The sequence below is a fragment of the Aythya fuligula genome, chromosome 1 (genome assembly GCF_009819795.1).
Source record: "Aythya fuligula isolate bAytFul2 chromosome 1, bAytFul2.pri, whole genome shotgun sequence".
NCBI classification, from domain to species: Eukaryota; Metazoa; Chordata; class Aves; order Anseriformes; family Anatidae; genus Aythya; species Aythya fuligula.
The window spans coordinates 64644255-64658606 of NC_045559.1; positions in this window are offsets into that span (position 1 = coordinate 64644255).

Below are 14352 nucleotides of genomic sequence, written 5' to 3' on the forward strand. Positions count from 1 at the left end.
CATTGTGGGGAATGTTTTCCTGCCGGGCTCTGCGCGCTGTGTCTCTGTAGCAGTTTTATGGTGTTCCTCAGAAGCATGCTTTTGTAAAGTTGCCTCAAAGCATAATCCAGAGAGAGCCTCTGACCCAAGAAATGTTTTTTTTCTGTTTGGCTTTGAGGTGTTATCTCCACTCTTCCAAAATGCAATTGGCTCCATCTACATCCCTAAGCTGTTTTGTTTGGAGCAAAGAGAGCTCAGAAAATCAGGGGAGGCCACACACATAAACAACTGTGTGTGAAATCAATTAGTCTAAACGAGCAGGAGATGTATTCCTGAAGGAGAAAAGAGCGGTTCTCACAGCAGCTTCCCCTGTGTATTGCCTTGGCGGGCCTGCTACAAACATTACATCACTGGAACAACCATGAGCTAGGTGAACGTTTTAAACTTTTCTTGTGATCTTGGCCAGTATTTACAGTGGTGTTTGATTGTGTTTGAAGACTCTTCCGTACCCTTTGAGAATATTTTAACAAAGGAATTTAATAATGGAAATGCTCAAAGATACCATGTTAACATGCTAAAGCAAACGTTACTGAAGGGACCTAACTCTTGATATCTTCAAATATTTGCATCTGAAATTTGATTCTAGGAATGGCACTCATCCATTCTGGGATAGGAATCCGTGTCTGTTTTTCTGGTGTATTCAGTTATCAGAAAGTTTCAGCAGTGTGCACACAAGCAATCTATGGGAAAAAATTACTTGCAAGAGTTCTGATAAACAATTGTTTATCTCAAGTTAGAGGAAAAAAAACTTGTACTGCTTCTTAAAAATCTGAGAAGAAAAAGAAGTTTCCTCAAGTTGTGTGTTTCCAACTACTATTCCTCTCTTTGGTTGCATGGCTGTGAAACAGGACACCGATGTGGAAGGATTTCTAAACCTGGTTAACTCTTGGATCGTTGTCATGTATAGTGCGAGTGCCCAACTTTCCCTGCCAGAGGAGAGTTATTCATGTCTCAGCATATTGTGGTCCTTTGCTCTAGGATACCCGAGGGTCAGTGGTTAAGATCACATCCCAGTTCTTCTCTGCACCTCTTTAAATAATAGCCTTCTTTCTCTGCAGGCTGGCCTGGGGCAGAGATAACGTGTCCTAGGAGCAAAAAGCTATGTTCAGCCCTTGTTGACTGAAGGAAGGCCATGGAAAGGACACCCTGAGAGAGCACTGTATAGGGGAAAGGAAAGAAAGATTGGGAAATCTAGGAGATGGCTACTCCACTCAACTTCTTAAGTTGTCACAGGAGAGGCTGAAGCAGTTCAACGCTGAAAAATCTTTTTGTCTTTGTGCTTGTGGTGTCATTCAGACATTTAAGACTTTTCATGGCCATGAATGTTCCCTGGCCCTATCCACCTCCCATCCGGGGCTGAAGAAAATACGAGAAATTGCTTTGTGTTTTGCACTGAGGTCTCCCTAATGAATCATGCTCTGCTTTGTCCAACCCTGAACTGGAAGTCCCTCTTTAAACAAAAAAGGTTCCCAAAGGCTTACAGAAAAACCACCCATGTTAGGGAAAGCTGCAGGATAAGGGTCTTGACTGGGTTCTCCTGTTCACGCAAGCTTGGGGTGATTTCTTTTTTAATTTCTAATATGTAATAATAGATTATTGTCCTGATTTGAAAAGAAAGTCCTTTACAACTAAAGTTGTGGTGTCTGATTTTGTAGTTTGAGCTCAAGAGATTTACCAGCGTGGAAGTCAAGAAGACTCCCATGGGCTACTGCACTGCAGCTGGGAGCCCTTCTTGAGAGGGCTCAAAATGTGTTTTAAAATGTGTTTTATTGCCTATCTGATTTGCCTGAGGAGATCACCTCTTGGGGTCCTCAGGGCAAATGTGGACTTCCTAGAGCTAAGCTGTCTTTGTGACCACAGAAGGAGAGACCACCACGGCCCTGTGGTCACCCCCAGAAGCATCTCTCCAGTGAGGTGTCTGCTCAAATGCAAAGTCACTTGCAAGTTAACCAGCTATACACCACTGAAATCCATTTTCCTCAGGCCCTTCTACAGATCCCCAAAGCAACCAGTGTGCTTCTTCAGGCACCTAAATATCGCTGTTAAGGTGGCTAATTGTCCCTTGGTTTCACACCTATGAAAGGGAAGTCCCGGCATGCTGCTTCTGTGATGCTCATGTGGTCCTTGCTCCCTTTTCTCTTGCAGCAAGCTTGAGAAGCAAGTGGAGATGGTGGTCTTGTCCCGTCTTCTCTCTTCTTGTGGGAAACACAAAGAACGCTCAACCGCACAAATAAATTCAACTGCTAATTTCCAGGGCCTAATTACACTTCTTGGGTTTGCTGCCTGACCTGAAAATAAAACGCTTCTTCCAAAGTTGTTTTATTTTGTTTTGTTTTAGCAAAGCAAATAAACAAAAGTCACACTACCGAGCGCAGAGGATGGCTTGTGCGGTTCGTTTTCTTTTCGTCCTGCCTGGGTTCTGCTCGGCCAGTTGTGCCCCAAGCTGCGCTTTGGGAGGGGCGTCCCACGCTAAATATATCCGCGCTGCCTGTGAAATGCAGTATGGGGCACTGCGTCATTTGGTGGAGTTTACTTGGAAACTAAGGTGGGAAGCCAGCTTTTATTTTCAGCCTTGGGTCAGATGCATTGGTCAGTTGTCTCACCCAGAATTTTAGTCTCGATCAGGAGCTTGTCCTTGAAAAAGAGACATAGGACCTGCTCTCTAAATAAAAAAACAAGCTAATCGCAGCAACAAAATAACATTGGAGCAACCCTATTTTTCTTGTTCAGCAACCAGAATTAAGATCCAAGAGCTTCTTTGGATAGGTCACATTAAAACAACCAAAAAAATCATGGCTCAAATATCATAGTTTATTGAGTAGAGGAGTTGGTATAATGCTGAATGCTCTAAATATATCAGGAAGGACTCCAGCTCTGGCAGCACACCAACAACTGAAGTCCTGAGCTTTTGATGATGTTGGGTCAGAAATGCATACCTCCAAGAAAATACATGATGAACAGATGCAATTTGGCATCTGAAACGGGTTCAGATTTGCAACTTCTAGTTCTGACTTTTAGCTTGCCTTTCTTCCATGCTTCCAGAGTGTGGAAACACCAAGGTGCAGGTCCAGCACCTGAGCTAGCTTTGGTGCATTTGACCTCAGCAGGGTCAAATTGGTGACACAAGTGTGCTGGGGACTCTTGGGGACTTGCCCAGGCAAATAGGAAGGTGGAAACCCTCACTGTCTGTCCAGAGCTAGCCAGGAGCTCCTGCCTGCATGTCTAACACATGGCAATCAGTCTCTGGCTGACGTATATATTTTTCTCTCTCTTGCCTGTGCTGTTATAAATGAGAGGAACGTCAGTGCCTGTATATGGCTGTCTTACTAAAATAGGAGATGAGTAGACCGTTTAGTATAAGGTCTTATATTTATCCAGTGGGATAATGATGAAATAACTCCTGTCTTGTGCTTTATAGTGCCTGGCACACTGGGGCCTCTGGATGTTCTTACAGTGTGAGCTGAGCTTTGAAGCCCAAGGCCATTCAGCTCTACCTACGTAGGGCACCGGGCATGCCAGGGTCCTGAGCTGCAGCAAGGGATCCCTTGGCTCCCTGATGTGCATTTCATGCCAATGACAATAAAATCTTCCCAATTTCTCTGGGAGGATTCAGTTGTGAGGATGAGGGCTGGGATTTCTGGGGTTTATCCCTGGCTCTGTGGCTTCTGCTAAGATGGAGCGCCTCTTTTCCTTCGTGGGCTCCACCTGGCACTAATGGCTGTGAGCAGCAGGGAGGGCAGAGGATTCCCACTACCACCTGAGCCTGCCCAGCTGTAGTTTATCCTCTCTGTAACAGAGGGGTGCTGGGAGAACAGCTGAGAAATACTTCTCTTCAGCTTCTGTTGTGGGCTCTGTGTCTGTCCTGCTTTCCTGGCTGCCCAATGCTCCCTAGGAAGGAGGTAGGTAAATGAACAGTCCTAGCAGATATTATTGTAGATATCTGACAGTTTTCTGTCTCTTCATATCTCCTGTGTTTTGTTCAAATCTGTGTGGTTTCTGGGGCTTTGCTGTATTGGGTTATGGCAGGGCTGGGGGAAGCGGGTTTGCTGGTGGAGGTGGGCAGAAGCCACGAGCAGCCGTCCCATGGCCATGTGCTCCACCTGCTGCACCGTGGGCTGTGGTGTGGGCTGAATACCCATGGGTTTTGTTCAATGGTTATGTGGAAAGTAGGCCTGTCTGTGCGGCGTGTCAGAAAGGTACCTTTATTTGGTGAGGAGGTACCGGTTGGATGGTGTCGGCGTCTCTCTAGTCCACCTCAGGTTATTAACTAAGCCATAATAACGTGTAATTAACCCTTCAAAAATAAGCCCTGCTCATGTATGGAGCTTGCTCCCTTCCCTCTTTCCCCCTTAAGCCCTTCTCCCTACCCTCATAGCCCTTCAGGATGACAACTGGCTGTGTGCCCCTGCTATCTAGCAGCAGTGGGCAGGCCGAGGCCTCAGGTTTGTGAAGACACAGCCATGGCTTTGCCCTGAATCCCAGCTGTGGACGGTGGCATCAGCTGAATCCACTGGTATGCCCGTGTGGAGGGCAGGGTGTGTGAGCACACCGAGAGATAACGCCGTGCTCCGAGGGCAGGGTGTTGTGTCCTGACAGAAAATCTGCTGATGCTCCAGCGGGAGTGACTGAGGGTGGCTCCTGGAGCACTGGAGGGGTTTGGTTGGTGCTTTGGCACAGCAGTGCTGCCACAGGGGCAAAAAACATCCTGCGAAGGGCAGCCAGTCTGGAGGGTTTGAGTTCCCAAACTGCAGGGTTCCAGCGTGCCAGAGGATGTGGTGGGCAGGAGAAACTCACATCTGCTCCTCTCCGCCTGTTCCACTGCCCATTGTGCGTGTGAATGTCAAACAGCAGGGTGGATGCTGGCAGCCCGGCTCTCCATTTGCCTGCTGCACGGCTCTCGTGTTTCCGTGCCTTTGAAAGAACAGCTGACAAGTCGGGGTTGCAGTTTTTGGGAGCGGTCTGGCTTTAAAGCAGCAATTCATTCAGCTGTGCCAGTGGGAGTAACCATGAGCTTCTCCTCAGCTTGCAGACATTTAGTGCCAGGGGATGAGGAGGGGGGTGAAGGAAGGATAAAGCAGTCTTGGGCTGGAAAGAGCAGGAACAGAGGAGGAAATGATCAGGGAGAGGGGAGGTGGTAACCCAGCTGGGATGTGGCACACTGGAAGGGTGCAGGTTTGGTTATCCATCTCCCTGTACCTACACCACACTGGCAGGCCGTGGTGGTGACCCCAGTGTGAAGTCCCACGTAACCAACAGGCAGTGCTTGTATGGGGAATGAGATAAGACAGATGGTTAACGCCACCGCTGTGAGCTCTTCTCAGTTGTCACCTACCTCCTGCTCTGTATTTTCTCACCCATACTTACCTGAGGGCTGTCATCTCTTTAACTAAAACAGGGCTTTGCTCATATTCTGTGTACTAAAGCTGCAAAGAAACCCTACAGCTGCAGAAGGCAGAGCAGGGAGATATTTTATATTTCCTTCATCAGTACTGAACCAGTGTTCCAGGAAAATGGAAAAAAAAAAATAATAAATGGGTGTTTTGTCATGGGAGAAAGTCTTATTTAGGGGATATAAAACTTTGTGTGTGACCAGTGAAGGTCTCCTGGCACACCTTCCCAGGTCTTGCTGTGGCACACGTAATGCAAAGCATATAATAATTCCTTCTGTAGTTTCGGTCAATTTTTTTTTGTTTGTTTCCTGAACTGGTGTGCTGTGTTCGTCTGTCCTGCTAAGCCACTGCTGTGTCCTGCTCCAGCAGTCCTACCTTAACGGCTTGACTGGTTTGCTGGGTGGTTTGGAGCCTTTTGATGGAAGGCGCTATTTAATTATCAGCGGTGTTATGTTCCCAGAGTTCACTACATGAAAGGAAAATACCGGCAGTCTGTAATTAATCTAAGCTAATGTGCCACTGTTTACACTCCATCTCCCAAACCAGACAGATGTAAGAAGACACCCAGCCTTCATCTGGGATCCTCCCAGGTTATTTCTGAGCTATCTTTGGAGAACTGCCGTGAACATATCTGCCCACCCCGCAAGTCCCTCAGAAATGAGTACCTTTAACTTTTTTGAAGGAATGAGTGGGAGACTTTGTTCTCTGGCGGGGAATGGGGTTTAATGCCTTTTCGTTTGCATTACCACAGCTGACATTGGCTGGCATGGCGCTGGAGTACAGAACCTCTCCAGCAGTCGTGAATTTTGCAGTGTGAAAGGGTCTGATGTAATAGGCGTCGCTTCCTCCATCGCTCCCCTGGCTCTAGGTGACTGGAAGGCTGCTGAGCGTGGGGATGTGCTGGCTGGCCGTGGGTGCAAGACGTGTGATTCTCTGCTGGCCCGGCCTTTGGTTTTAAAATAAAATATCCTATGTTCCTTTCCGGTCACTCTGCTACAAGTATTTAGCAGAAAAAGGTGATGAAAATGCTTAGAGCTGCGGAGAGACTGAAAAGATTATGCATCTGTAGTTAGAGTGAAGGGTAATAAAAAGCAACGTGACAGAGGTATATAAACTTAGAAGTACAGAGAAGTAAACCAGGCATTCCTGTGTGTACTTTTACGCAGTACAAGGTTTTCAATTGAAACAAAACATCTGACATAGGTAAAACTTACTTTTTTCTTGCAGCACATAAATAATTGAGAGCAAGAATTTAGTAGAATTCAGAAAGCATTGGACATTTATATGGATGAAACTCTTACAGTTTATGAATTTTACTCTAGCTGTTTCAGAAGGTATCAGGCCTCCTGTTCCTGGACAGTCTTCCAGCTGCAGTTGGTTTAACTGGCCCCATCGTGTGTCGTACCTTCCTTTGTCTGACAGTGGATGCTAGTTCAGAGCCTTGCATTCCCGAGCATCTCTGCATCAAACGGGCACAATAAATGTGGCTGGAATCAGAGGTGACCACGAGTTTCTAATCACCTGAAGGCTGATACGCAGCACACAAGGACATTGTTTTTCCCAGACCATAGATTTGAGATGATAATTATCCACCATGTCAAACCACCAACTCACTTGGCTCTGCTACCTCTTTGCCCGTCATCCATCCCAGTGCTGCAGGGGATAGGTGACCTCTGCAGGTCTGAGGTGCAGCAGAAAACCTGATGACAGCAGGACCTATACGTTCCCCTCCTCTTGGGGAATGATGCATTTCAGGTGTTACATCAGCACCTTTTGTCAGCAAGCTGTTTCATTCAGACTGAAACGAGCTGTAAGCAACTTAATCATGTAGCGAAGGCTCTCCTCGGGTTTACCCTTTTGTTGTTATGTCTTTGGGCTCTGTGTCTGATGCACAGTGACTTATATCTGCAGATATACCAGTGCAGGGTAGTCCCTGCAGTGCTGCTGCACAGGGCACTGTGTGCAGGGGGATACTCAGGGTAGGCTCCTGCCTCCATGCCCCAACCTTTCGCTGGTTTAGCCAAAGTAGCCTGCTGGCATCATTGGCCTGGAGGGAAGAAAGCTTTGTAATATCCAGCAGAGGGTGCTGATAAACAGCCTGAGCAATCGGGTACCTCTGCATGCTGGTTCTCCTGCATCTGAGCCCCAGTTTTGGGTGGGTGCCTCCAGGCTAGCAGGTGGAGTGAGCCAGTGGGAGCAGGGCTGCGGAGTGAAATGGTTGGTGCCAAAGACCTGGCATCTGCACAGCAGCACAGTGAGGTGAGGGGCTTCTCTTTTGGGCTGGCTTCCTTCTGGTCCCATGGGCATGGTGGAGGTGTGTGAGGTGTCCTCCTTGAGCATGTTCACTGGTTCGGTTTGATCCAAAGGGAATCCAGTTCAAAGGCTGCTCCAAGTTGCAGATCCCACATGGGTAGTGGGAATGACGGAGGACTTGCTTAGGAAGCGAATCCTGGTTTGAACTAGGCTACTGGCATGCTTGTGGCTCTCTCTCTGGTAGAGGTCAGGTCTACTATGGAGTCCCAATCTCCAGCATCAGGCTGACCCTCTTTGAGGTGTAGGTGACTGCAGATACTCCATCTGCTCTCCATTCAGCAGTGCAGTCTGCAGCCCCTGAGTTCTTGAACCAAGTTTATGCCTGAACTGAACTCAAACTCTCCAAGTGCATCTCAGTCAAAGCTTCCAAGTTTGATCAGATCTTGCTGTTCAAGCCACAAAGTACTATGCAAAACTGTAACTTGGTCCCAGCTGTGCTCAGAGGGGTCACAAACCTTTCAGTGAACCTGGGCTGCGTTTGTGCCAAATCCCCAAACCAGGTGTATTTTTCATGTGCTTTTAGGACTGTGTGTTGTAAATGTCACGTGGCTCTGAAATTTAGTCCACAGAGCAAATGTAGTATGTGATCGGGGCACTGGGATTAGGGAAGAAGAGGAGGAATTTTTCTTCAGGTAATTATAGGCAGCTGAGTTGCCTGTGGACAAAAATGCTGCTAATGCTCAGCACCTTTAGAGTACTTACTTGCCTTGTAGCGCAGGCATCCCTGCAGTCCTATACATCAAAGGGTGTAATGCCAGTCTGGTCTGTAATCCAGCACACTCTTGCATTATACAAAGATCATAGGTCACAATTATATCAAATGCAGAAAACTTCCCTGCTGTCTTTAGAAATCTCTCTTATTTTCCCTAACGCCTTTTTTCCTGGAAAAAAAATAATCCCAGAATATTTAATAAGCGTACCTAATTAACAGTACCATCTTGCATAATTCATCCTTAATCTCTCTTACATGGGGTTTTCCATCAGCAGCTCTCAAACCACTTTACAGAAGAGATTCTTCTCACGATGCCTGTTTTGTAAGTGGGGAAACCAAGGTAGAAGGGCAAGGTAGGAGGGATGTGTTCAAGGTTATGTGGCCAACCGAAGGTGGGGTCTGCAATAAAATTTCAGGTTCTTAGTTCTGTGCTCTGTTGGAACTGCTTCTCCAACCGCTGAAGTGCCTTTGGGTCTGGGTGAAACACAGCAGCCATTGAAACAATTTGGGACAGAAAGTGGAGGGAGGCAGAAATGCAATTATGCGCGTAGGAGCGGTCACGTAGCCAAATGCCAATGTTTGTGTAAAGCGACATGTTGTCTTTAATAACCGCAAGTGTGGTCAGGCACCCATTTATTTCCTCTGAAAGACAACACGCCGAGCAGGTCAGCGCCCTCTGGCATCATGCTGAAACACTGGGGCAGTGTTGACTCAGAGGAAAGAGTTACACTGACTAAGTCACCCCGCATCGCTTCCTGAGGGACCCTGGGTTTTCCTGGGAGTATCGGCGAGACCCAGCACTGCCGTCCTGGTGAGATCAGATGAGCTCGTGACCTGAAGTGGTCTGGCTACAGTTAAATGGAATGAGATGCTGAAAAAAAGCACAGCTCGTTTTAAGGGCTAGAAGGGTGTCAGTGTCGTCCTCCCTCCCCTTTTTTTGGGTAAGATCTGTAATTCAAGATGAAATCATTTGAAGAAGAAAAAAAAAAAGCCTTCTCTAACTAACTTGGTAATAATAGTATGGTTTTAAAAGTACTTGTTTAGCCAGTGCTGACTATATGCTTACACAGCTACCTCTGGCCTGGGAAAGATGAAAACCACAATGGCTAAGTATAGAGGCCTCTAAAATATCTTCATGTATACAGTGCCTGAATACACAAACAGAACTGTTCTCTTCTGTCCACGGGAGCAATATTTTCCATAGGGTCTGTATTGACAGAGGTTTCCCCCAGAATTATGCTTATTTATTAAAACAAAAATCCTGTAGAACTACTGAGCCCCATTTCACAACCACCTTCAATCTGATACAAGAAATGTAATCTCTTCCTAAATAAAAGCAAGCACTTTTTTTTTTTTTTTTCATTTTGTGGTGGAAGCAGGCTCCTGACTAGGAATTGGGTTCTGTTTTTTTCTTCTTTTGTTTTTAACAAGAGCAGGGAACTATTGCCTGGATTTCAGCCTTGGCTCCTGAGAACAGCTGGTGCATGCAGGAGAGGAATTCTCCCATCCTTGAAGCACGGTGGGATCCACGTACTGAGCAACCAGGGCTGCAGTGGATGCTGGATGCATGGAGATGATGCATTTGCCTTTGCAAAGAAAGCATGTCTGTACACAGTGTGAAGCTTGCCGCTGGGATAAATTCCTGCTTGCATTTAGTATTTTGCAGCCTGTCTTCTGGAGTACAAATCTGTGCCTCTTGTGGAGGCTGATCCCTCGCTGCTGCGTGCCTCCCTTTAGGTCTTTGACTTAAACTGCCATGGTTGCTTTTGGGCAGCTGCGGGCAACGCAGCTTTCTGTTCCTCCTCTGCGAGTGTTATACCTCAAATATGTTCCTGCTGATTCCCAGCTGTGGGCGCGTTTCATACTGACACGACATATTCTTGTGTAAACGACAGATTTCCCTGAGCTGGGCTTAGCGCCCCTCGCTTTGCACGTAGCTGTAGGCAGTGCGTGACATTGTGCTGGTGGGAGCGACATCCCGTCTGAGGCAGGAGGTGGTAGGAGTGGCACACTGAATGCATGCCCAAATTATGTGCTCCAGGGAGCAACACCTGGTTTGTGAGACATGTGCAGATGTTGCGTAGGTGGTCCTCAGATGCCTGGAGATTGTCCTATCATTTCTACCGTGATTATCTATTCTGGCTCCGGATCGCTTGCTGGCATACTAGCAACGCTGGAAGCCCCCCAGCTTTCATAATAATAAGAACTTGTCCTTCCTTTTTGGGTAAAGCAGCTTCTTCAAATGTTTGTAACAATACGCAGCTGAATATATAGACAGTTCTTTCAACACAGAAGCCCCGTCTGACACAACTTGTCTGTAGTTACAGCACTCAAGCTGTGTTTTGAAATACTTATTTCTACAAGGACCATTCTTTGGGGAAATGGTGTGGAAGGGGAACAGAAATGAACGTGCCCCAGGACCTCCTCCAGGGTTGTTGGGAGGTTCTGACGACTTCCTGAAGTTGTGCCCTGGGCATGGGGATATCAGTGATTATATTTGAGTTGTCTCTGGTGGCTTCCTTGCAGAGATCTGAAGTATTTTTTTGAACTTCCATAGATTAGCTTTTCAGTTCTCGTAGATACATGGTGGGACTCTCAATCTGTGCACGAAGCAGTTGAGGTGCAGCCAGGTGGCAGGTCAGGTGGCACGCTCTTATTTTTCCTCAGAGGTGCAAGTCACCAGAAGCTCCCACACCACTCTAGTGTGTCTGAGCACTTAGACTTTGAAAAATTCAAGCCAGAAGCCATGCCACTTACCTCACCCCACTGGTGCTGATGCCCAGTGCATTGCATAGCTACATGTGAGGGCAATACAGAGTTTAAGACGTGCAGTTTTATGCTCCTGAGTGAGCAATAACACTTTTGTACTGTATGGTAGCCCAGTATCTCTGTTCTGCTGCACTAGCGATGAGGCTGGAGATGCAATTGTGTCTTGAAAATAGTGGTGGTAGTGCAAGCAGCACAAGTGCATCCATCTTTTAACCACTAGTGGTCCCTGGGCAGGGGCCACTAATACTGTCTCTGGTGATTCCTGTGGAGGCTGCCACAGATTAGTGGGGCCACAGTATGATAGATCACCAAAAAGAAAGATAAAGGAGCAAGGCTTACAGGAGTCTGTAAGAGAAGGTAGCAGGTATGCTGTGTTGGAGGGGGAATGCTGAGTTACCAACATGTAGTAGGAATTGTTAATAATTTGCAATGGCAAATTGTCTTTGTAACAACATCTTTATATAATAATATTGTAATATATGAGATCTTCACAACATCCCTGTGAGGAAGTCGCTTCACATTGTTGGGATTCTGGATTCAAGCCTTGCAGGCCACAAACATTTGGGAAGACTCTAATAGTTTCCAGACATGTTTTATCATATATCTAAAAATTTACCTGTGTGATGTAAGACACTAATTAGGCTCTTCACAAGACAAAACCAGCACCGAGGTGAAGCATGTTGCATTGGAAGCGCATTAGCAGACAGCTGAGAAGGGAAGGGAGTAGTGTGCAAGACCATAAGAGGTTGTCCTAAACAGAAGAAGAGAGGTAAAGTCTTTTCTGCTGTCAGTTGTGGCAAACATTTAAAAATAAATAAATAAAGCTTAATCTGCAGGGAAAATGAAAGACTTCAAATGGGTTTGGAGAAGAATTAGAAGGAAACTGGGAGTGGTTAGGTGGGGGGCTGCAGGCTGTGCCTCGACAGCAGAGTTTTAGGAACAGGTGAGATGAACTTCGTTAGGAATGATCCTAGTATACTTGATCCTGCCTCTGTGTAGGATGTTGGACAGTGATCTCTGGAAGTCCCCTGTGTTTCAGAGACACTCTAAGAAGGGCTTTTCAAGGTTAACCATGGACAACGGGCTGTGTATAAATAGACTGGGAACTCCAGGAGGGAGGCTTGCCTGTGGCGCTTCGAGCAGCAGGCTGGGTGAAAGATTCAGTTTTTAGGGAGCAGTAGAAGGTGGCTGTCTTGTGCCTGGTGTTCAATTCATTGGGGTAAGAAGCTGGAACCAGAGCTGACTCCTCACCTGACCTTACTTTTCTTGTAACCCTAGTGAATCATACAGGTCGCATACTGTACTAATAGCTACTGGTGATTCTGGATTCCTTATCTTTGGGTGCTGAAGCTGTCAAGCTGTCTTGGAGAGTGGACTCATCCATCTTCTGAAAGTTAGACACATACAGAGTATCTTGAAGCACATCAGCCTTAATGAGCAATTTTGAAAATGCAAGGCCATTAGCCTCTTTCTTTATCTTACCATCTTAAAGCTCTTCACAAAAACAGTATCTGTGTGGATAGAGAACGAGAGGGAGGTGAGAGACCTCATCCAAGAAAAAAAAAAAATAAAAAGGCGATACAAATGACATTTAGGCAGTATTCAAAATTGCAAAATCAAAATCCCCAGCTTAGGCACCACCTAGCTCCTGGGGGCATCTAAATTCCACAAATGCCTCATTTGCCTCTTCCTCTGTGTTTGTTTGTCTGTCTGTTTTTTATTTTAACGCCCCTCGGGTGCTGAGAGTGTTGTACTTACATGCCTGCCCAAAACTGCTTGGGTCTGATCACGATCCAGGAGGAGAACACTGTGGCCCCTCAGCCTCCCCAGGCATTTTCAGAGCACACCTAGCACATGTGGACGTGATAAGATCGGAGACAGTGGCGGCTGCAGCTTTGTTCTGAAACATCTTATGTACCAACCAAATGGTTGGAAGGCTCGGGGATCAGAACCTGCTTCTGTTTCACTCAACAGCTGCCTTACACAACACCCAGAAAGGTTTCCACAAAGACAGACTGAGAGTAAATGCTCGTGGTCTGCAGCCATTCCTTTCCTTGTGTACTCTTCTCCTTGCCACGAATCCAGATGACCATCTGTACCACAACGTGGCTTAGAGGGGAAAGATAAAGAGTGGCCCTTTCTCCCGGCCCTCGCCTGAGGGCCGGTGCTTATACCTTCTTGGTGAGGTGTAGGTTTGGAGTGCCACAGACGGAGGAAGGAATTAAAGTAGGTCTCCTGCTTCCTTAGGCTATTGTTTAAAAGCAGGGCACGCCACTGCTTCCTCAGGGTTTGTTTTGTTTGTTTGTACACAGGTGTGAGCGCAGCAATTTGACAGTAGAGGAGAAGCACCTAATTGCATGGGTTTGGATCACGTGTGAGCGAAGGCATTTGCTCAGAGCTGCCGGGAAGGTACATTGCTCCTCAGGCAGGAGAGCCGGCAGCGCTTCTCCTCTGGCTGCCCCATGCTGAGTGTGCTGACAAGTGGCTCAGTGCCCAGCAAGAAGTTGTTTTGGAGCCTCTGAAGTGTCTGACTTGTGTGTCAGCTGTGAAAGCACCAAGGACCCTAACCCTGGGTCCCACCCTTGGAGCAAGGCTCTGGAAAGCTGGGTGTTGCACTGCATGCGCCTTCAGTGCCAAGTCTTTTTTGGAACTTGTCGTAAGGAACTTGTGCAAGACCTCCTGCATAATGGGTTTGCAGAGCCAAAGCCCAGCCTTTACTGCCTGTCCGGAGGACCATATCACTGCCTGCTCTTTTTTTTTCTTTTTTCCAGTTCAGCGAGGCTCTCAGGACTGGAATCAGTTGCTTTTTCTTGAGTTGTTATGAAAAAAAATAACGCTGCACACTAAAAATTTGTTGTTGCTTCTGTGAGAAAGAATTTCTGTTAGGTGCACGGTGCGGAGTAGGACTCTGAGCCTGGGGTCTGGCTGTAGGACTGGGAGGAGGCTTGCTGCTGAGATGAGCGGTGGTGGTTTCTCTGGATCCAGCTGCAGTGGTTTGGTTTCTGGCTGAGTCTGTCTGAAAGCGGCACAGACCAAAACACAAAGAGAGGGAGGGTCGTAAGTCCCCCCATTCTCTCTTGATAATCCCTTAAAAAATAATTGCAGGCCTAAACCTCTGGCCTCCAGCAA